Raw genomic sequence first — 24,304 nt, forward strand, 5'->3', positions numbered from 1 at the left:
TAAGAATATTTACCTTGGCCAACTTTGCCTTCTGAAATCAAGGTGATTGCAGGGTAGTTTTTAGGGTGCTGCTGGGGAGAAGCAAGGCCAGGGTTTATGCTTTCAGTGCTCTGCTTGCTCCTGAGAGGGAGATAGGGAAGGGGAAAATTAAAAAAAAAAAAAATGTGCTAACATTTCAAGCAGACGTGAAAGGGAATTTTGCTGTAATGAGATGGAGCAGGTGTTTCCTCTATGAATTCAGAATAGTTAGGAAAAAGTAGCTATTGTGCAAGTAGCTAATGTTAACAATGTTATCAAAACTTTCACTTTCAATGGAGCAGTGAAGAAAAGAAGAGCAGAATTCACTGCCCACTTCTTGCCCATGCACCCTGCCCGGACGCGAATGCGAGTGTTTGTACAGAGGATGCCCCTTTACGGAGTGCCTCTCTGAACGACCAGGACGTGTTCCGTGAACTCTGCTGGATTGTAGAAGTGTCTACCTTCAGAGAGGCTTTTAGGGAAACTCAGTAGCGAGTCACAGAATCCTCCCACAATGGATAACTCCGACCTAAAGTTTGACTAGCTTTTGACCAGCAATGAGCCTGACAAACCAGAACTTGAACACTTTGGTCACGGTGAGGTGAGGTTATATACATTGATTTAAAGATAATTTTATAATTATAAACTTCAAAATATTTAAATGCTTATAAATATAATTGATGTGAAGCATTGGATAGAGTAAACTGAGAAGAGAAATACTTTGGGAAGAAGCTACAAAATCATACTTAATAATACATTTTCCAATATGGGCTAAACTTATATGTAAGAGAAATACAATTGGCATCTTATTTGTGAATGTCATCTCTCTATATATATATTTTCTTTTTTTTGTAATTTCCTTGTAAGTTCCAAATATACATTTCAGATTTGAAGGAAATATTGTACCTGCTATTAGCAGCTTTTGCTGTGATAATAAAAACATTACCAACAAATAAAACACTAGTTATTGTGAATCATATTTAATTCAAGATTCAGCACTATCTTTACTACTATTCAATATATAAATGGATTTGGAAATCAGATTAAGACGGCTCTAATAAAGCAGATTTGTTAATTGATGAATTATGAATAAACACAAGAAAAGGAGAAGCCAATTCTGCAGACAAAACCAGAATAACTTTTTTTTAGAAAACTTTTATTTAATAATATTCAAATATGTATGTGGAGAGTAACCATATGAAATGATCAGGTAAATTAGGACAAAAATCTAAATCATTTGATATTGAGTGTCACCCGAAATTATGTTAGACTCAGCTTGCTCACATAAACAAAGGAAAGACTAATATCAACTTTAATGAATTATTTAGAGCATTGAATATGAAAATTAAGTGAAAGCATTCATAATATTGAGTTTGATGAGGAGAATTCTGAACATTTCAGTTGTACAAAAATCTTTGTAGATATTTTGAGACATAATTGATATGTGAAGCTTGTTAAATGCATACTCAAAGCATCACATCTATGTGTGTCATTTGTTGAACAGAGTTTCACAGTATCAATTTACTGAGGCAATCATTTTTGTTTGCACAGTGATTCAAAGCATAAAATAAATGAGAAAAATATAAACACTCGTAAATACCTTGTATCCTTATATATCTGATCCCTTCTTATTCTTATGATCTTTTATAGAACTCAGTTTCCCTTATGATATGTTGTTAAAACACAGGTGGGTGAATTTAATATGTTTTAAACTATTTTAGACTAAAAATTATCTTCTCTAAATAATAGATACTTAGGATATCAACTAATTTTAAAATATTTCACTTATTTAGTGGAATGTGAAATAGAGCACACATTGTTTGATTCTTTCTTTTTTAAAAATATTTGTTTATTTATTTATTTATTTATTTATTTGAAAGTCAGAGTTACACAGAGAGAGAAGGAGAGGCAGAGAAAGAGAGAGAGAGAGAAGTCTTCCATCCACTGGTTCACTCCCCAGATGGCTGCAATGGCCGGAGCTGTGCTGATCCGAAGCCAGGAACCAGAAGCTTCTTCTGAGCCTCCCATGCAGGTGCAGGGGCCCAAGGACTTGGGCCATTTTCTACTGCTTTCCCAGGCCATAGCAGAGAGCTGGATGGGAAGTGGAGCAGCCAGGACTGGAACTGGCACCCACGTGGGATGCCGGCACTGCAGGTAGCGTTACCTGCTACATCCCAGCACCAGCCCCTGATTCTTTCTTAAAATACACAACAGCAGGCATTTGTTGTCTAAGCGCATCCTAGTTAATGTTTCAAAGATTGTGCAGTGTAAACCTACTTCATGTTTTCTGTAGGTTAAACTCTATGAGAAAAATGAAGAAATCTCAACTGTAGTCAATGGAGAGAACATAAAACGGATATACCTTCTATTCTTTGAGAAGGAATTAAATCCTTTACAGGAAAGGAATAATTATTTTGCTAAGCATCAATACAACACTTTCCTAAGAGATTAAATTACACTATAAATTCTGTTATTTCCTTCTCTCATTCTGCTAGCTTGGAGGAAATGTAATGAAACAAAAGTACTGATTATGCTATCCAACAAAAAGTGTCATATTTTGAACCCATTTGTTATAAGTTAAAGCAAAAGTTGCTATTCAAGATGCTTATGATTATTTTTAATGAGTCCATAAGTCCTATCAATTCAACAAGTTGTTTTAAATGTAGGCTTTGAGAGAATGAGACTATGACCACTATGTGTGTACAGACAACATTGCTATACCATAATTAAGCGTTTTGCACTTTCTCGACTACAGTCCAGCAATCCTCCTTGGTTTCAGCTCTCCATATATTCTCTTCTGTACCTTGTTTAGTGTAGTACTTACCACCTTAGTGGTTGCTACTGAATCTCATCCTCCCAATGAGATCGAGATGTCTTGACAGCAAGGGTCCTGTCATAAGCCAGCATTTTATTTCCGGAATTCACCACAAATTTTAGCATAAACTGTGCTTGAGTGTTAAATTTAGTGTGAAGGAGAAATCAAATTAGATATAATTGAAAATTTTGATTATTAAATGTATTAATAATGTACCAGCCATATTTATGCTTACCATTTAGTAATATCACTGCAACCATATCATTATAGAAGAGAGTTTTATTGTATGAAAGATAAGACTCAATAAAAATACAGAGCTCAAACAAAAGAAATTTCTACTCCCAGGAGGGGAAAAAAAAGAAACTGCTTTCTAGGAGCTGACAGAGAACTCTTCAGACCTTTGTTTCTTTATTTTCAATTCTATATCTGATGTATCATAAACCACACGCAATTGTTTATTTGGCAGATTTCACATAAAAGTGGCCCAAGGTTTCCCAAACTTTCCATTATACTTTGTAAATGAAGACAGGAGGATTTTACAAAATGTCAAACTAAGACAATGCAACAGAACTAACAGTTCTAGAGAACAGTATTACAGAATATCCAATTATTCTACTCAGAATTCTTTTTCCTGGGGACTGTCAGTCAAAGTCTACATTTTTACTGAAACAGCAGCATAGAACCAGGGTGTTGATGATACAAAAAATTGTCAGCAATATTTCAAATGTATACATGAATGCTTTATAATACCAACTTCACATTCATTTGAAAAAGTAAAGAATATAAAAATCTCCATGATACTTTTATAAGAGGCATTCAAATTATAAAAATAGAAGCTTTCATTTGGGGCATATCTAAGTTTTCACATATGATGTAGACAGGGTGGCTCTGTAAAAAGTCTGAGGAGAGAGACTGCTGTTGAGTCCAAAGTCTTTTTAATCAAGTGATATAGGACATCTGTTTTAAGATAATGTTTTATTGAGTTATTTATTGTGACTCCCTAAAATCCAATGAAATGAAAATGAAATTGTAGTGATATGGTTCTGATTCCATCATTAAGAACATGGAGGTAGAAGAAGGCACAATATTTTAACATGCTTTCTCATGCTCTGATCAAGGTTCTTATATTAACTCCTTTATCCAGCAGGGCCAAGTCATGCTATCAGAACTAGAAAGTTTATTTGACAAGACAAACATTGATAAAACATTTGAGAGTCAAGGTGAGTTGGTCCATATGTTAATATTTTTACATATTTCCTCTGTATAGGTCTTCATATTTAATAAATACTAGTTATGCAGCAGGTAGTCAGTATGGAAATGAATTAAAGTGTAAAATGAGATAAATTTGATTACTTATTGATGCCGACATCCATTGGAGTGTCTCGAGACACTCCCATACTGACAGAGGTCGAGAACCTGCGTTCCCCGACTCTGGTTTCAGCCCACCCAGAACATTTTTATCAAAGCACTTGAGACAGAAAAGTCCTATTTTTTGTGGAAAATATAATGTTATTTAGTATCTCACATTAAAATCATTATACAGAAACTCATTCTTCATGTTCACTAGCAAAACCATACAGCACTTTCATTCACATGTTTTTGTGTTTGTAAAGCCTCAAAGACAAAATGTGAAAGCTAACATATTTTGAGTATGTCTATTGAAATCTACTCTAGTAGACATGATTTGCTCACTGGAAAACAGGACACTGCTCCACTTCCAATCCAGCTCTCTGCTATGGCCTGGGAAGGCAGTAGAAAATGGTCCAAGTGCTTGGGCCCCTGAACCTGCGTGGGAGACCCGGAAGAAGCTCCTGGCCCCTGGCTTTGGATTAGAGCAACTCCGATCATTGCAGCCATTTGGGGAGTGAAGCAGCAGATGGAAGACCCCTCTCTCTTTCTCTATGTCTCTGCCTCTCTGTAACTCTGCCTTTCAAGTAAATAAATAAATCTTAAAAAAGAAGAAAGAAAATTCTTCTCTGATAACATGAATGTAAACTTACCAAGAATATTCCTATGCTTTTAAAATTAGGTACTTTACTTCTGACATAAAACAAGATTTTTTTTTTAAAGTTAACAAAAATTTTTATATGTTATTTAGTTTGATTTTAAATCCTAAGCAGTATTAGTCATTAATTTTATTCAGTAGCCTCTGCACTATTTTTAAATTAAATACTACAACCGATGATTGATGGCAAATATATCTAGAGGCTCAGTACATAATATATGATGATACAATCATTTCTTTACTATGAAATAAGTAAATTAAGTAATAATTCTACTTACATTTTGAGAACCACTTTTTCTGAAGGTTTTTGCTCATCATCTATAATTAAAATAAGATTGTACATCATATATAATTAAAATAAGATTATTCATCATTTATAATTAAAATAAGATTATTCATAATCCTTTCTCACACTTTAATCAAAAATTATTTTTAATTCCAAATCAGTATTATGTTTTGATCACCCAAACATAGGAATGAGGATTTAACATTTCAGCACCATTGTCATTTTGAGAGCCATTGTTACTATTGGACAGATTTTATAAGAATCCAGAAAGCACAGAAGAATTTCACATTCCTAAAGTATTTTAACTCAGGATTCATGCATATTGATAACTTACACTTCCAGATAAAATTCACTCCAAGGAAAGATAAATTGTTTTTTATTTTATTTCATTATGTATTTAATTTATTGTCAATTAATATTCACTGAACACCTAAATGGGATGGCAATACATATATCCTCTTGTCAGTCAATCAATGTTTACTGAGCACCTAAAGGGGATGGAAATACATGCATCCCCTTATTGTAGAGCAGAATGGAGCCAGGTACAGAGATGTGGGAAAGCATTAAATATTATTATTTCAATGGCATTTTCTCTAAAGAGAATGAAAAGCCTAGGATAAGAACAGCCTCAGGGGAGCAGGAACCATTTTCACACTCATCTGTAGTCACTTCAGAGAAGAGAAGTTTATTTTCTGTACTTATAAAATCATCTAGCATCCTGATGATGAAGGGGCTCTAGAATGGTGCTTCACCAACTCCAGCCCCTGTAACACGCAGGAAAGAACTGTAAGGTTTATAGAGGAAGCTGAAGGTCAACACGACACTCTCCAGCATGGGCACCATCATCAATGACCACTGAAACTGCAGGAGGAGACCTCAAACTGTGCCTCTCAGTGGCTTCGCTGAGAGCCTGTCACTTGAAATCGTGCAATCCTAAGTCTGAGGATGAAGGAGCTTAGGGGACCTGGCAGAGGATGCTTCAGTCCAGCTTTGAACTCAGATCTACAAGCACTCCGCTCTGCAGAGAAATGGGTAACCTGCCTGCACCTGCTGTATTCCCCGCTGAACACGAACTGCTGGCAATTTTCTCTCACATTTGCATTCTAGCAATTACACAAATTCCGATATTGATGATTACTTTTTTCTAAAAGATTTATTTATTTATTTATTTATTTGAAAGGCAGCGTCACAGAGAAGCAGAGGCAGAGAGAGAGAAAGAGATCTTCCATCCCCTGTTTCACTCCTCAGATGGCTGCAATGGCCAGTGCTAAGCCAATCTGAAGCCAGGAGCCAGGAGCTTCTTCTGAGTCTCCCATGTGGGTGCAGGGGTCCAAGGACTTGGGCCATCTTCTACTGCTTTCCCAGGCCACAGCAGAGAGCTGGATCAGAAGTGGGGCATCCGGGACTCAAACCAGCGCCCATGTAGGATGCCAGCACTGCAGGTGGCGGCTTTACCCACTACAACACAGCGCCAGCCTTGGTAATTACTTTTTAACTTCAGAGGGAACAACTTGTTATCACTAATATTGTACTGATACTTCTAAAGTTTCAAAATTAGAAATTTTATGTTTTCAATCAAACTTTATTAATGTCTCTTGATTTCTCAATTTTTCTGCAGTAGTTAATACACAGAAATCAAAATAGCTACTGTTTAAAAGGTACAATATTATTTTTTCTTTTTTTGACAGACAGAGTTAGACAGTGAGAGAGAGAGAGAGAGATGAAGGTCTTCCTTTCCATTGGTTCACCCCCCAAATGGCCAGGAGCCTGGTGCTTCTTCCTGGTCTCCCATGCAGGTGCAGGGCCCAAGCAGTTGGGCCATCCTCCACTACCCTCTGGGGCCACAGCAGAGAGCTGGACTTGAAGAGGAGCAACCGGGACAGAATTCAGTGCCCCAACCTGGACTAGAACATGGGGTGCTGGCGCTGCAGGCGGATAATTAGCAAATTGAGCTGCAGCGCCCCCAAAAATGTACATTATTTTGTTGAATGTGACTTTGTGTTGTTATTTGCTATTTTGCCAATGAATGTGGTAAAGATATTGTGCCTATGATAATTATAGTGAGAATTTAGAAAATATGTAATGCCAAATATTGAATTTCAATTCAAACATCAGAACGATTATACCTATTGCTAACTATTTTTATGTAGAATGAGCTAATTCTGATAATGAAATCAATAATAAACCTATTGATGGTTTCTGTACTTCCAATTATATTTTACAAATAGAAATTAATGAATATGATCTGAAGGGTTCTCATTAAGTTTTTCTCTATTCAGACAAAAACACAGTATGTTATTGGATATTTCATTTTCTCAGCTGCTTACACAGTAGAGACCATGTTCAATCTCTATGGATCAATCTTGATGTCAAGGGGGCTGTGGACATTTAGTGTACATGAAAAACACCAGCAGCTTCACAAACAGAATGTAGGTTTCAGATAAGGAGAGTTAATAAGCCTTTCTGTTTAGGAAGACATCCAGCTCTCCCACGTGGGTGGGTGGCAGGAGCATAAACACTTGGGCCATTTTTTGCTGCTCTCCAGGGTGTATTAGCAGGGAGCTGGATTGGAAGCAGAGCAAGCCAGGACTTGAACCAATGCTCCCACAGGGGATGCTGGCTTCATGGGTGGTGGTTTTGCACACTGCATCACAACACCAGACCTTTGGGCACTGTGGGGTGCTGGGAAGAGATCAGGTGGGCCGTTCTGGGCCCCAGCACCTCTGAACTCCACGACTTGGGCCCTTCTCCTCTCTGAGCCTTGGTGTGCTCCAGGGTGCGTGGGGTGCGGGGAGGGAAGGGTGAAGGGTCACCATGGGAACCCATGGTGGGGGGGGGGGGTCCATTCATGCTCACCCGCTTCCCAGGGGCCTGTGGCAGTGTTCCCTGGTGGGGGCTCCCCAGTCCAGTGTGTTTGCCTTCCAGCTGAACCTCACCTCACGCATTCGCACTATATTCAGAGCCAAGCTGGGTTGGTCCCTTGGCTCCCTGGCCCCGAGGCTGGCCCCACTCCTGTCTCTGGCTTCATCTCTCCCCACTGCTGGCCTTTCTCTCGGGGTCTCAGAATGTTCATCCTCCTGTCTCAGGGCCTTTGCACTGCCACCCTCTGCCCTAGCTCCCCACAAACCCCTCAGCCCTTGGCCTGCAGCCTGCCCGTCTGTTCTCTCTCTGCAGTCTCTGCCGTTCTTGGTGTTTGTTCACCTGCCCCGTCCACCTGGATCCTCAGCTGCAGCCTAGCACCTGGCAGTCTGGTATGTTCCATGGCAGTGAGTGAACCCTGGAATCCAGCACTGGCTTTTAGAACCAAAGAGCCCCTGGGGGAGATTGGGGTGCGGGGGGCCTGTCCAGGGAGAGGCCATGGGATGGCGGAGACCATTGGTCCTTATGAGTTATAAACCATAAATTCACCTGCAATGTTTAATTATCATTTCCATTGATTTAAAAACCTGTCTAATCTTTTGTTTTTGTATTCAAATTATACAGGCGATGTATTTCCACATATGACCTGTAATAGGTTGAATAATTTACTCCCACAATTCATATCCATTTGATAGTTAAGGGTATGATTTTATTTCCAAATAGAGTCTCTGAATATGCCAGTTACTTTTATTTATTTGAAGGGCAGAGGGACATAGAGAGAAAAAAAGACAGGGAGGGAGATTTTCCAACTTCTGGTGCACTCTACAAATGACCACAGCTGCAGGGTAAAGCCAGAAGCCAGCAGCTTCATCTGAGTCTCCCATGTGTGTAGCAGGGGCATAAGTACCTGGGCCAACTTCTGCTGCTTTCCCAGGTGCGTTAGCAGGGAGCTGGGTTGGAAGTGGAGCTGTTGGGACTTGCACTCACATCGGAAGCAGTGGTAAACTCGCTGGGCCAGAAATACGTAAGGGATTCTATCTATGTTAACTACAGAAGGAAGGTACACAATTTGAGGTCAGTCTCTGTCAGTTGTGATAGGACTTGCCATGTCAGAAAAGCAGTTGCTCCAATAATTTCATGAAATAATTTATATAAACCTTTACACAGGTGTTCCATTTAGAATGAAATTGAGATGTTAGATAATCTTCCCTTTATATAGAAGCAGCAGCTATTCAAATATTTAAGGATATTAACAGTTGAAGTGAATTTGTAACTTAAGGTCTGCTCACTCATTCACCCTCTCTTCTGTGTATATCTGGAAGATGATCTTCACAAAAGCTTTGAGAGAGATGCTGGGGGGAAATCATGGTGTATCCTTACACTAGTCTCTATAGATGAAGTACAATAAAGAAATGGGTGACTGAGAATCTGCCATCAACAAAGGGCTCCCTGAATTGAGTGAGGATGCTGGGGCCAGATACAGCAGAGGGCACGTGTTGGTTGTATCCCATCTGCCAGGTACATTCCACGGTGGTCATAGGAACCATAGTAGGAGTTAGAGCTCAAATGATAATTACAGTGCTTTGGGATACACATTTATTCAATGTTGGCTCGTTGAGCATAGTATTCAAGACACCATATGAGTTTTAATCATGATGTGGATGTGAATTGATCTACTATGCCACAAAGCTGGACATCCACAATAGCACATCATCATCAAATCAAATGGCATATTTGTATAAGAAAGTAGTTTGAAAACATTTACTGCTGCAACACTATTTTCTTCTTTTATAATGCACATTTATGTTCAGCCTGAAAGAGAGTTACCTTTATTTTTTTAACATTTATTCATTTATTTTAAAAACAGATTTACATAGAGATGGAGAAAGAGATATCTTCCTTCTGCTCGTTTACTCCTCAAATGACCAGAGAGGCCTGGGCTGGGCCAGGCTAAACCAGGAGACTGGAACTCCAAATGGATCTTCCACATGGGTGGCAGGGGTCCAGTTACCTGGGCCATCTTCTGCTGCTTTCCCAGGAGCATTGGAAGTAGAACAGCCAGGACTCAAATGTTGCATGTATGTGGTGTGGGCATCTCAGGTGACAGGTTAATAATTAATTAATTAATTAATTAATAATTAGACAGATTAGTACCGGCCCCAAGAGAGGTAATTAGCTCTTTTAATCTCAATTCATTGAAGCAGCAAATATTTAGATCAGTTTTTAAATATTTTCATGTGATATTGCAGCACCCAAAGCAAGCATTTCCACACTATAACTGAAATCAGGGTCCGCGCTGTGGAGCAGTGAGTTAAAACCTCAGCCTGCAGTGCCAGCATCACATACGGGTGCTGGTTTGAGTCCTGACTGCTCCATTTCCAATCCAGCTCCCTGCTAGTGCATCTGAGAAAGCAGCAGAGGATGGCCCCTTGGGTTCCTTCACTCACCTGGGAGACATGGAATAAGCTCCTGGCTTCGGATGGGCCCAGCTCTGGCCATTACAGCCATTTGGAGTGTGAACTAGCAGATGGATGACCTCTCTCTCTCTCTCTCTCTCGCTCTCGCTCTTGCTCTCGTTCTCTCTCTGTCTCACTCTCTCTCTCTTTGTCTCTGTCTCTACCTCTGTCTATAACTCTTCCAAATAAATAACATAAAAATTAAAAAAAAAAACCATTATAGCTGGAATCATTATTCCAGAAGGATGGAATGAAGGAAAGACCCCATCTACAAGCGATTTCACATCGGTGATTAGGTTTAAACTCATTAAATTTAGGGGGACAAACATTCAGATGACAACACGAGAGGTGTTTCCTTGAAGGCTGTCAGATTTGTTCTGGTCATGAAAGAAAGGTGTCGGAGGTTTTGGGTCAGGGTGGTGATTCTATCTGATATATGCAGAACAAAAATCACAGTCTCACACAACACTGTAGAAGTCAATAGTAAATGTAGAAATACTAGTTAAAAAAGTCAATTCCAGGGGACCAATGCTGTGGAGTAGTAGGCTAAGCCTCTGCCTGTGGTGCCGGCATCCAATGTGGGCACAGAATTATGGCTGGCTGCTGTCTACTGATGGCCTGGGACAGCAGCAGAAGATGGCCCAAGTGATTCAGCCCCTGCACCCATATGGGAGACACAGAACTCCTGGCTCCTAGTTTAGAACCAGCCAAGCTCTGGCCATTGTGGCCATCTGAGGAGTGAAACAGTGGATGGAAGACATTTCTCTCTCTCTTTCCTCCTCTTTCTAGGTAGCTCTGCCTCTCAAATAAATAAATAAAATATTTTAAATTCCAATGGTTGATGAGAGGGCATGATGTCATAGATCTGTGTGTTTACAGTGGAGCTCTTAAAAACAGGAAGACATAGGAAACAACACTTTCTGACAGTATGTATGAGCAGAGTAAGAGAAGGTTCTTGAATGACTCAAAGCCCAAGTAGATTGTGATTTACTGATGGGTAATGCTGAGTCACAGAATAAAATTTTTATAAAACAGGAGATCCAAGATAGATAGATGGCTTATGTTGATAAACTAATCCCATAGAAACACATTTTGGAATGCAAAAAAGCAAATAAAAAAAGATGGAATTGGGATCTAAAAGATTCATTGTATCTGCTTTATATTTTTCCTGAGGCAATCATTGCTCCCATTGAGTAGGAGAAATACAATAAAAAAAAAAAAAACAGGAATCAATACTCAGTGATTAGAAATGTGTTTAACTGCAAGTAATATAAAAAGTGACTAGAAGGAGAATAAACAGGCAGCTCTTTTTTCACACATCACTACCTGACAGCTAAGTGCCTCCAGCACTGGTGCAGCTACCTAGCGCATCCCTCAAAGGGGCAGGCTCTTTCTTTCACTCTTGCTCACTGCAAGAGCTGTTCCCCTTCTGTTTACTCTTTGTGGTTGCAGGTAGGGGCTACATCTCCCCAGTATTATGTGTGCATTCTTGGTAGGGAACATAAGGAAGACAAAGAGGCGGATATCTTTACAACACAGAATACCTTCACATCTCATTGCCAAAATGTGTGTCTTACGGCCTCTTTCATTGCAAATAAGACTGAGAATCCTGAACCTTAGATGTGCCCCCTCTAGAGTGGACAAAGGCAGGTACAAGAGCCCTGTTGATCAGGTTAAGAGACCCCATCTGCTGTGCTTTGGTCACCCGTGTTTCTGTACCCCTCATACATATGCATACTTTACTTTGTATGATGTATTAATTTTCTTATTTACTATACTACATTTTTCCATTTTTAAACTTTAGCTGAGATGTGAAACAATCATTGAATCTTTTAATATGACTTGGGAAATAAGGTATAAATACAATATAATTATATAAAATAGCAAATAGCTATATCAAATGTAAATGTCATAGAAAAAATCTTAAACCTTCAGGAAAATTGTTTAATCCTTGTCTATTGATGTCATGATTATTTTCATACATGAATGAAAGCAACACAACTACCATCTGTACATCCTGGGAACCACCTTCATGTTCTCCATCTTAGCAGGAGACGGATCTGAGACAAAGCACCCAAGCTATCTGCTCCCAAACCCAGGAAAAGGGGGCAGAAACATGGACAACACTCTCTTTCCAAAGGCTGTGTGGTCAGTCAGTGACCCACTGTGATCAGGAGATAGAACTGGGCATCCGAGTCTAGAGCTATCCACCCAGGAGCAGAGAACGCTTCTTGTGGGGACGTGACTGCTTCCTCTAAGAGTGAATTGAATCCATGCTCTTCACTGTGCTGCGAGTGACTTGCAAGGTTGGAGATCTGCAACCTTTCCTGCCCACAGCCAGGCAATACGTATTTCAGGCTCTGTGGGCACTGTGCATTTTCTGTTACAAAATATTTTTAACTATGTAAAAATGCAAAAAAAAACATTCCTTTTGTGTACAAAAACTGACCATTCTCTTACGTGAACAAAGTCTCATCAATGCCATCACTTGACAAAATCACTCATCTTGCTGTTGCCCTAACATTATCGGCAGCTCACAGACATTTATTTATTTATCTATTTCAGTTTGAAATGCTTCACTCTCTTTTAGTCTAATCTTCATTTATTTGCTAGTGCAACAAACCTAAAACCTGCTTAAGCTTTGTATCAGTCTGTATTGGATTCACTCCACACTCTGTGCCTTCAATACGTCCATAATGCTTTTCAAGATAGGCAGGCTTGTAACTGCTTGTGTCATGCCTGGTCCGGCCAGATAAGACCCTGAAGATTCTGATCAATCCTTTTGCCTAGCTGAGAAGGCCAGCCAGGTGCTGCTTCAATCTTTCAGGAATCTTAGAAAAGAATCTGAGAGCTGCACAGCACACACTTTATTTGATCTTACACTGAGGTTACATTTCACTTTGAGGTTTCTTTTGTGGTAGAGAGCTTGAAGACAAAAAGAAGAATATTTGGTTTCTCTTTTTTGTTTTTTCCATCCACCAAGTGGAAAAATTTTATAACCTTTACATTGTATCTATATTTGACTTGCATATGAAACAAGGTTTTTAGTTCAGCTATCTTTTTCATTACCTTATTGTATAGAGCTGCTCCAAACAGTAAACATTTTAAAAGTTTTCAAGTAGATATACTCTGACACCTAAGAAATTTCATTATTTTTTTCAAATTGCTGGAGCAAGCCATCGATTCTATCACGTTGTAATTAGATCATAGGGATTGCCTTTTTTTCAGCATGTAGAATCAGTTATCTTGCTATTTTTTCACCCTTTGTTGACAGTTTATTTTCCACTGTCCCAGCCTCTATTGTGGTGCTAACCAGCCCCAGAGCCAATGCCACAAATTTATTTTTGCTTTTTCTGCATATTCATAGGCACATTCATGTGATACCAACTTCATGAAACAAAGAACATTTATTTAGTAGGCCAATTAGGCTAATGTAGGTAGTTTACAATCTTGATAGGGCTTGGCTATTGCAAGCTGAGTTCAATTTTACATCTGCAGAAAACTTGGGTGTGGTCTGAGGCTGTATGTTTTGTCACAGCTTTGGGTGAGATACCAGTGCCTGTGGTCCTCTTCTGGAAAATTGTCTCCAGGTTGTTCTCACAGCTGTTACACACCACTGCAAGAAGAGCATAAATGCACATGGCCTCTCTCAATGGGAGCTTAAAACATACAAGGTCAATTCACATCCTACCTAATGGCTAAAATTCTAAGCTCAGTTTTCATAAGAGGTATCCAAAAAGTGCTCTACTTTTGATGTGATTTTGCAACAAAAACAAAACATACTTTAATTATTCTGCCTGCAACCTTCTTACCAAAGCTTATAACTTCACAAGTTTTCAGTCTCTCAAGTTTCCACAGGTTACTTGAATTTTTGCCACTATGTAATATGAATTATCCCGCTATCTGCCAGGTCACTAGAGAATTTTCTTTGCATAGTCTCCCCCTACTGCCTCTTCTTACTACAACAATTATTTTACAAATATTTAAAGTTAGCCCCACACTCTGTATAAATTGATGTGTAACAAATCATTGCAAAATTTAGTTTAGTCCAACAACCACCTATATAGATTACCACTCAACACATATTAAATGTAGGCTGATTTCACCTGAAAGTGTATCCACTGCAGGATCAAGGCTGTGTCAGATTGTGTCCTCAGGTTCTCTTGGAGGCTCCCTTTTCTTCCTAATTAACATTGAAAAGCAATACTGGCCGGCGCCGTGGCTCAACAGGCTAATTCTCCGCCTTGCGGCACCAGCACACCGGGTTCTAGTCCCAGTTGGGGTGCCGGACTCTATCCCGGTTGCCCCTCTTCCAGGCCAGCTCTCTGCTGTGGCCCGGGAGTGCAGTGGAGGATGGCCCAAGTGCTTGGGCCCTGCACCCGCAAGGGAGACCAGGAGAAGCACCTGGCTCCTGGCTTCGGATCAGCGAGATGCGCTGGCTGTAGCGGCCATTGGAGGGTGAACCAAGGGCAAAAAGGAAGACCTTTCTCTCTGTCTCTCTCTCTCTCACTGTCCACTCTGCCTGTCAAAAAAAAAAAAAAAAAAAAAAAAGGCAATATTGGGTATTCAGGCCTTAACTTCTTTGGATATATTCCTCTCCTCCTGGAGTGGCCCTTTGTCTTTGAATTTCCCATTCATCATCATGTTTGAGACTGGTGTTCTTTGTGTTGTATTCTGTATATTCTTGATGTTGGAGGTGTCCTGAGTTCTCTTACTCATCTCTATTTCAAATCCTTTCAGAGACACACTCATATCTTTTCCACAAGCAATGGCATTGTGTTCAATCCTCTGAAACCCTCTACCTGAGCTTTTATGTTCTGTTTCCAACTCATTCACTTGATTCACAAGGCAAATAATAATGTCTGGGAAATTAACCACTTTAGGAAAAATCTTTAAGCAGTGATGAGCAGGGATGGAGCTGAGTGAGTGCTCTCATTCGGTATCCACTTTTGTGGCTAGTTCCACACTGGGAGCCAGCAAATCCAATCTGATGCCTGTTGGTTAGGTAACATTTTATTAGAAAACAACCACACTCATTCATCTAGTTTGGTCTGTGGCTGCTTTTGCACAATGACAGAACTGAGCTGAACAGTTATGATGAAGACTGTATGATTCATAAAGCTTAACACACTTGTTATCTGAAATTCCACAGGAAAGTTTGCCAACCCCTGTCCTACACTATCCCCCCTAAGATCCCAAGTGAGAAACATACCTGTGTCCACAGTGGAAACTTCTTCACTAAGGTACAGTATAGGAGTTTCTTGCTTTTCTATGTGGCTTACACATTCCTCTTTAAGAGATTCTTGGGATACATTCAAAATAAAATGATAAAAAACAAAAATAAAACTCAATTCATCAACTTAAGGTCAGCATTTGAGAAATCCAAACAGATTTCTAAAATCAGTTCTAAAAAATATTCATAGCCATCATCTCTTCAAATATTATTTTTTTTTCATTTTCTCTCTCAACTATTTCTGTGACTCAAAGCCTCTCATACCTTCCACATTACAATTCAAAATCTTTGCATTTGGTAACCATTTCTCTCCCTTTGCCTCTTTGGACTGAATTCTTCTTAATAACTTGCTTGTTTTAACTTTCAACACATTCTCCAGATGCTTTCTAAACTTCTACACTTACTGTTTCTTTAAATTTTTAAATGTATTGTCTTTAGCTATAAAGGTTTTATTTTTAAGTATGATATTGTTGAGTATTTTTAAACATTTGCTTTAGTTATTGAGACACGTAAATTATACTTATTGCCCCCCTATTCAATAATCAGAGCCACAGTAGCTTTCCAAGAATGATGCTGTCTTCTGTTTTTCCTACTGATAAATACGTATGAAAGCTTTCCTTATTTTTTGGTCAGTTTTCCAACTATGAGTGTCTCAATTTTCTTGGAAGTGTGTGACTTGTGTTAATTAAAATGGATTTCTCTAGAGAGGATGTGTAATTGATTTTCTCAGGGACCTGGGCTCACTCTGAAGTCAGAATTAGTTTAAATTAAATTACCGATCTGAGTTTTTAAAATTCACTTAATGGGATTTAATTCATTTGTCAAGCATAGAAGACAGTTGGATGCTTTTTGGTTACAAGTCTCTCCAGTGCAGTTAATCTTGTCATTCTTGTTGTTCTGTTTTTGCTTCTTCCATTCCTGACAATTATTATGATGATCGTTCCAATAATTATCGAGACTTGGGAAGACAATTTTCTCAGTGTGACACTGAGGTCTTCCATATAGGACTCTGACCTTTTCAATCTTGCTATAAGGTAGGCTCTGGCTTTGTCTGTCTTAGAATTCTCAGGACTTGCAAACCAAAGCTCAAATTGCACTTAAATACTTAAACACCACTTATCTCCTTGTAATCTCTTGTAACTTCTCCCTGGGAAGAATACTTTTACATTTTCTTGATAGATCATGACATATTCAGGAAGAGTTAAAGCATTTTAGCAGATATGGTTTATTGTTTTCAAGGGAAGAGTTAGATACGGTGTGGAAATAGCCAAATGAAATGGAAGAGAAAACACTTTACTTGGTAGAGAATGTTTGTGCAAATCACAGACTCACTCAATCCAACTTTGAACTTTTGACATATGCTTTTATCAACAAATCTCCAGAAGTCTCTGAATTTACAGATTATTCAATTATACATGTGTATTTTAGCACTTTTATACCATGTGTAGGGCTACAGATGAGGCTGAAGAAATTGGTTCTCTCTAACCGTCTGTATCCCTCCATAATTTGAATAAAAAAATTAAAAATCTGGATTTACTTCTTAATAGACCTTATGTTTACCCTTCTAAGTGCTTAAATGCAAATGGTTTAATTAGCCATGCATACTTTGACAACTAGCATGCTAGCTAGCTCAAAAAATATGAAGGGTTTTCAAAATGAGGGAATTGTGTATTACACAATATATTTATAGATTTCAAAGATTATTTTGCACCACAATCATCATGTATTTAACTTTATTCTCCATGAACTTTTTGAAGTCAAATATGAGTGGTTAGGTGACTATGACTACAGGAGGGAAAAGAAAATGTATATTCCGTGGCAGAGGCAGTGTTGCGTGTCTATGAAACAAGACTGAGTCAACAGTAGAGAGCCTTTGCAAAAGATGCATGGTCAGTGAGAAACACACACTATTTGAGGAGAATTTTAAAAGGTTATATTGTTTTTGGTTATCAAATATTTAGTGCTGAAAGATAAAGCTAGCAAATAAAATAAACCCTATGTTGAAGCTGTTTTTAATTGCATATATTTCAATGTCAGGAATATCTGAATCGAAAGACTTTATGTTTATGTCATTATTAAGTATATATATTTAAATGTTGATTTTAACTTCAAGTAAGTATGTAAACTTTTGCTGTAGAGGATTAACATGGTCTCTGTATCACTCCAGGAGAGTTATTAAAAGCAGTTCATCCTGTTCTATTTTATTATGGTTTGGAATCAAGCCACACCTGTAACTAAACTGCCTGCAAAATGATTCAATAAACAGTCAGAACCTTCGGTTGCTACTTCATGAGAATATTTTTCTTCACCAATAAAGACCTTTTTTGACTCAGGGTTTTTGATTTGATCCTGCACCATTTATCCCCGGCATCTATCAATACCTTCCATCTGCAGACATTAAGGACACTACTCAGGCCTCTTTTATTTATTGATGTGAGCTCATGTATGCATAGCACAACATTGAGATAAACCTTATCTGTTTTTTCATATACATTAATAATTCACTTGTAGAAGTTGGACAGCATTATTTCAAAAGGGAATGTTGACTACAAGAAAATAATATATGTGTTAGTGTGTTTTTTTAAAAAGAATAGTGGGATATTTAAGTATAAATAAATGAATATACTATTATTATCATTGAAAAACATCACTTTATTATGAGCTATCAGAATTCAATATAAAATTATTTAAAAATACTATTATATTTATCAAAAGACTATAGATAAACATTTAAATCAGTTATTTTTCTGTTATAACTCTTTTAACACCTTGAAATTATGGTTATCTTGATTTCAATGAATTCAAAGTATTTTATCAGTATTTTATCTAAGATGTTGCAAATAATCTCTTACATGCCACTGTAACATAATCCATTATCACAATATCACAATATTCTTATAACAAGGAAAGCCATGGAGTGACTATGCTCTGATCTTTTAATGAAATACACCACATTAATTTAAATTATTTTTTCACAAGACATAATATTTCTTTTGTTAGAAAAGATTACTAGAGTCCATGAGAGCTTATTTTGTAGACAATGTAGTTAGGCTTATTGATGTGATTCACACTTTAAAAGTTAATATGAACACTTGTATGTCTTTCTCATGCTAGTCATACAGTCCTCTCCCTTCAAATGTGGGTCATAAGAGTTCCTACCCTCTGGAGCCTTTGTCAGATAAAATGTGCATATTAATCAGATGTAATCAAATACTGACATGCTCCAACATGAGTGCCTTAAAAACAAATATGTGAAGTGAAGAAAGCCAAACACATAAAGTCACAGTGTATTGTTCCATTTACACAAATGTTCAGAATAGGATATTTGGTAGAGACTGAAAATAGAATGAAGTATCTTATCTCCCATCTCAAATGAAGTAGCTATATTTCATCATATATTTATGAGATTTTCTTACAGTAAATATTTTCATAATTTCCATAAGGATGAGTAGGACCTCAACTTTTTCAGAAGATGCAGTGTGCATAAATTATCTAATCTTATGGAGTCTGCCAATAATTCCTTCCCATGTGGGTCAGTCTGTGTAAATCCATGTCTCTGTTAGCTTCCAATTTCAAGAAACCCCTTTGCCCTCCACCCTCACTTCAGAGACGAACAAACCACTGCAGTAAACATCTCCAACTCTTCCCCAGAATCCAAATCTTGAGCAGGGACATTATTGCAGACAAGTTAAGAGTTGACAGGAGACAGTTTCTGAGATCCATAAAACATAAGCTTGATAGTGATGCTCCCTCGGTTCGCACCTTTACAGTGCCCTGGATTTCAGCTCTTCCTAAAATTCTGGAAATGCTATGTTGTGAATGTCATATGTCATGTCAGGATCATGACAGAGAGACTGTCACAATCACTAGGATATCTGAAGTTTTGTTTCTATATACAACTATAAAGTGTCAGTGATTACAATGGTGGGAAGACTAGAAACTATAAAAATGTCACAATCTTTAGGAGCAAGAAACAAGGAACACAAGGAACAAGATCTACACCGTAAGATTGTTATAACAAAGTACATTAAACTGGATAACTTACCAAGAACAGAATTAATGCTTATCTTGCAAGAAACTGTAATGTCTGAGACCAGGACACCAGCATATTTGGTGCCTGCTGAAAGCCCATATCTCATGCATGGTGTCTTCTGTGTCCTCCCGTGTCAGAAGGCAAAAGTGACTCATAAGTTCCTTTGGACTCATTTTATCAGGAAATGAATGCTATCCAGGAGGGGGAGCCAGTCCTCACTGCCTAATCATCTCCCAACACCAACCAGAGGGAATTAAGCTTCACAGTGTAAGCTTGGGAAGGTGCAGTCAGACCGCAGCCTAATGCCACAGTAAGGGGCTGTGGATAAACATCCTAATTTCACACCAGACTCAGTCCACTGCCTTGGACATGGGAGTGGACGTGGGAGATGTTTAAAGTTATCAGTAAGGGTCAGTTTTCCAGAAAATCAATCAGGAGAAAGAATTCTTTAGAGTAAATCAAAGGACAAATGGAAAATATCCAGCACAAATAACATATAAAATATGTTGATACATCCCTTTTCTGCTTAATAATCAGTGTCAATATGTATTGCTTAAAATCAAAGGATAAGAAATTTTGCTTTAATCAATGTATTAAAATTGATTTCAACTTTTCAGCATCATTACACCACTGACTCCCTCAGCAGCTGGCCGTGAATAATAGGAATTGGTATCTGACTGTAGATGCCTGAAGGTTAATTGGCCAATTGCCGCAGGAATATCTGAGGCACACATTTACAGTTTTGTATGGGTTTAAAGTATTGCATGCTTGTTAAACCAACCACAATGAGGTAAAAGTAAGCAATATAGTAAGTATGAAATTCAAAGAAGCTTGAAAAATGTATAGAGTTCTGTTATCTTTTTCAGCATCTTCATGGAGGAATTCTTCATGGTCTTCAGCAACTCATGTCATTTTGTAATAATTTGCTGTTCTCCATCTGCCAACCCCCAGCAGATCCTGGCATCCGCTGATTTGCTTTCCATCCCAATACTTTTAGATCACTTTTCCATCCCCATTCTGCTACCTTAGCAGCTTTATTCAAAATCCATTTTCCATTTGTATATGGGTCTGTTTGGGGACAAACATATTCTCTTATGTTTGCTGTATGTCTATTCTCTAGCCAATATCTTTTGAGAGTCATAAAATCAAGTAAGACCTCCAATTATTTTCCTCCAAATTGCTTTATATGTACCATGCTTTTCACATTTTAATACTAATTTTAGATATAGCATAGGAATTTCTTAAAATGTCTTGGAAATTTCATTGTGAGTTTGAGGGAACTGAAAACTTAACAATAGTGAGTTTATGATACATAAATGTGGTATTTTTATAACCAGTATTTGTAGATTTTAGTGTATCATTATTGTATTTTGTAAAATTATACGTAAAATTTTAGGAGTTATTACATAACGATATTGTGACAGTTGATTTCTATATCAAGTTCTTTGTAATAAACATATAGAAGTATAGTGTGGTTTTTTGTTTGCTTTTTTGCATAGTTATTGTGTTCCTGTATCTTGTTAATATCAAAGAAAAACTGCACCCATCAAGGTAACAGACTAGAGAAACTTCATTCATGACCACTGCAATAGGGGAGAGTACATGAATTCAATTCCACAAGAAAAAAGGCTAGGAAAGATTTCAAGACTAGAATGAGCTGTGGGAACCTCCTGGAGCACCTTAGAAGAGCGAGGCTGGCCAATGTGATCAGTCCATCTATGTTCACTGATTTTGCTTGTCAAAGGCAGAAACCTATCATTTTGCAGACAAAGCTGGAGAGACAAGAGCTCTTTCTTTCTTGGTGATTCAATTTTAAAGGAGTAGCCTACAAATCTTTGAGAAAGACATCCCTGGATTACAAAACTTGCAATAGACTGAGCCAAGGTTTGCATTTCAAAGGGGAAAAGAAATAATTTGCAGTTTAGAGCTTTTTCATATAAATCTTCTAAGGAAAGGAAGGTTAGGGCTTTATGGTCATGAGAAAATTTGTCTAAACTTCAATCAAGCTGAAGGAAACATTAATGGCATCTTGGGTGCTGAATACACTTGTAATTTCAACACGTTTTAAAGATTTCTTGTGTCCTACAACGGCTTTCATGTAATCAACAAATACTTATTTTAACCTCTTTTTTTTCTTTTAGTTTTCTTTCCTTATTGTTTAGGCTAGCACAATACAGAATAGAACTAATAAGAGTTTACAGATTTTTCTAGTTCCCAATTGAAAGGAAAAACTATTTATTATTTCTGCAAGTGCAATGTTGGCAGATTTTTGTCATGACATCATTTTGAAAAGATTATTTTTCCTAGTTTCCTAAGGATTTGGAATTTTTCAAATGCTTTTTGCACTTTGTTGACCAGATCATGTGCATGTTTCCCTTTTTTGTTCTGTTATTATAAGGAATTATATGATTATAGAGTCACTGAATGTTAAACCTATCTTCCACACGCTCTCCTGGGGTATTTGCAAGCTCCTCAGCCATGTCTTGTCCCGCTGATGATTACGAGTCTGAGGCTGTCTGTGATGATTACGATTACCTGAGTGACTATGATAGGTACACAGGAGATCCTAAGCAGGACCTGGCTTGTGAACGCCAGTATGAACAGTAGATCTATCAAGTAATCTCCAAAGTGATCAAAAACGTCATCCAATATTCCTATAAAACTGTCTCAGACTTGATAGACCAGAAGGTATGTGAACTCAGGCCAGTCGCATCTCCAGCGATGTCATCAACCAGAGGGTGTATGAGATCCAGGACATCTATCAGAACAGCTGGAGCAAACTGAATGCAAGTTCCTTCAAGAACACATCTTGGACGGCGCTGTGGCTTAACAGGCTAATCCTCCACCTTGCGGCGCCGGCACACCGGGTTCTAGTCCCGGTTGGGGCGCCAGATTCTATCCCGGTTGCCCCTCTTCCAGGCCAGCACTCTGCTATGGCCCCGGAAGGCAGTGGAGGGTGGCCCAAGTCCTTGGGCCCTGCACCCGCATGGGAGACCAGGAGAAACACCTGGCTCCTGGCTTCGGATCAGCGAGATGTGCTGGCCGCAGCGGCCATTGGAGAGTGAACCAACGGCAAAAAGGAAGACGTTTCTCTGTCTCTCTCGCTCACTCTCCACTCTGCCTGTCAAAAAAAAAAAAAAAAAAAAAAAAAACACACATCTTGGCTGGAGGCTGAAACCATTGCTCCACAGGTTGGCAACAGTGTTGTCTTCCCAATTTTGTACGAAGTATTATAGTGCCAGCACATATATGCAAAATCAGTGGGGGACCCTCCATGGCAGAGAGGTTTGAATCCTACTACAACTACTGCAATCTCTTCAACTAAATTCTTAATGCTGATGTCCTGCATGCCTTGAACTTCCCAACCAGTGGCTTTGGAATATCATCCATGAGTTCATCTACCAGTTCCAGTCATTTAGTCAGTATTGCTGTAAGACCACCAAGAGGTCTGAGAAGGAGAGTGACTTCCTTCATTCAGGTCCCCAAATCTGGAATGTTCACAATGCCTTCAACACGCTTCATTCCTTGGTAGAAAAATCCAACATCAACTAGCAGTTGGAGCTGCACGCAAGTGAAGGTGAACGGAGAGTGTGACTGGGGAGTATGGATATCATCTCTTCTATATGATGCTAGGCTACTTCAGCCTTGTGGAGCTAATGCCTCTGCACTCCCTGTGGGGAGATTACCACCAGGCCATCAAAGTGCTGGAGAACATCAAAGATAATAAGAAGAGCATGTATTCCCATGTGCAAGGTTACCATCTATTATTACATTGTTTTGCACACTTGATGATGCATCATTACTAGGTATCTGGGTCTTTGCCAACACCCTGTTCTACATCCAGAGGACCAAGAGCATATTTCAGAGGACAATGTACAAGTACAAGATGATTAACAAGCAGAACAAGTGGATGAATGTGCTGCTGGCTGTTGCCCCCTCCATATACCACATGCTGATCAACGAGCGAATCCACCTCCAACTGCAATAGAAATATGGTGGCAAGATGCTAAGCATTCAGAAAGGAACCCCCAGGTCTACAAGGAACTCATCAAGGACATGACCCAAATTGCAGACACCAAGATCTCCAGTTGCTATGGGAATTTCTTCATCTACCAGATCCACAAATTTGAAGAGCTTAATCAAACCCTGAAGAAGATGGGACAGAAACCCTGAGGACATTCACGTCCACATTAGTCAGGAATCTGTTTTGATGTCATCCTAGACAAGAAGTGCTGTTTCCACTGTGACACCTTTACCTGCACAACCCTTGGCCAGTAGACTGGGTGAGATGCATTTGAATTAAGGACTGAGATGTTCTAAGTAGATCTCACTAAAAAAAAAAAGACAAAACTGTCTTCCATTGCAAGGATCAATTAGCACTTTTTAATATTACTAAGATTTGTTAATGTTTTGTTTTAGGTTTTTCATCTGTATCTGAGGAATATTAATCCATGTGCTTGTGTGTGTTAGGTTTGATAGTGATTTTGTAGAGTTCTAGTATCAGAGTAATAGTGACCTCCTAAAGTGAATTGAGAATTATTTCTGTTATTCAGCTTTGTGTAGTGCTCTGTAAAGAAAGAATTAATACTTTCTATTTTT

General features: G+C 38.5%; 1 pseudogene; it reads left to right on the forward strand.

Annotated features, from left to right (window-relative positions):
• The first annotated feature begins 22,183 nt into the window (after positions 1-22,183).
• On the forward strand, positions 22,184-23,878 carry LOC133766392 (eukaryotic translation initiation factor 3 subunit L-like; annotated as a pseudogene).
• Positions 23,879-24,304: the final 426 nt, after the last annotated feature.

The sequence above is a fragment of the Lepus europaeus genome, chromosome 9, assembly GCF_033115175.1.
Source record: "Lepus europaeus isolate LE1 chromosome 9, mLepTim1.pri, whole genome shotgun sequence".
NCBI classification, from domain to species: Eukaryota; Metazoa; Chordata; class Mammalia; order Lagomorpha; family Leporidae; genus Lepus; species Lepus europaeus.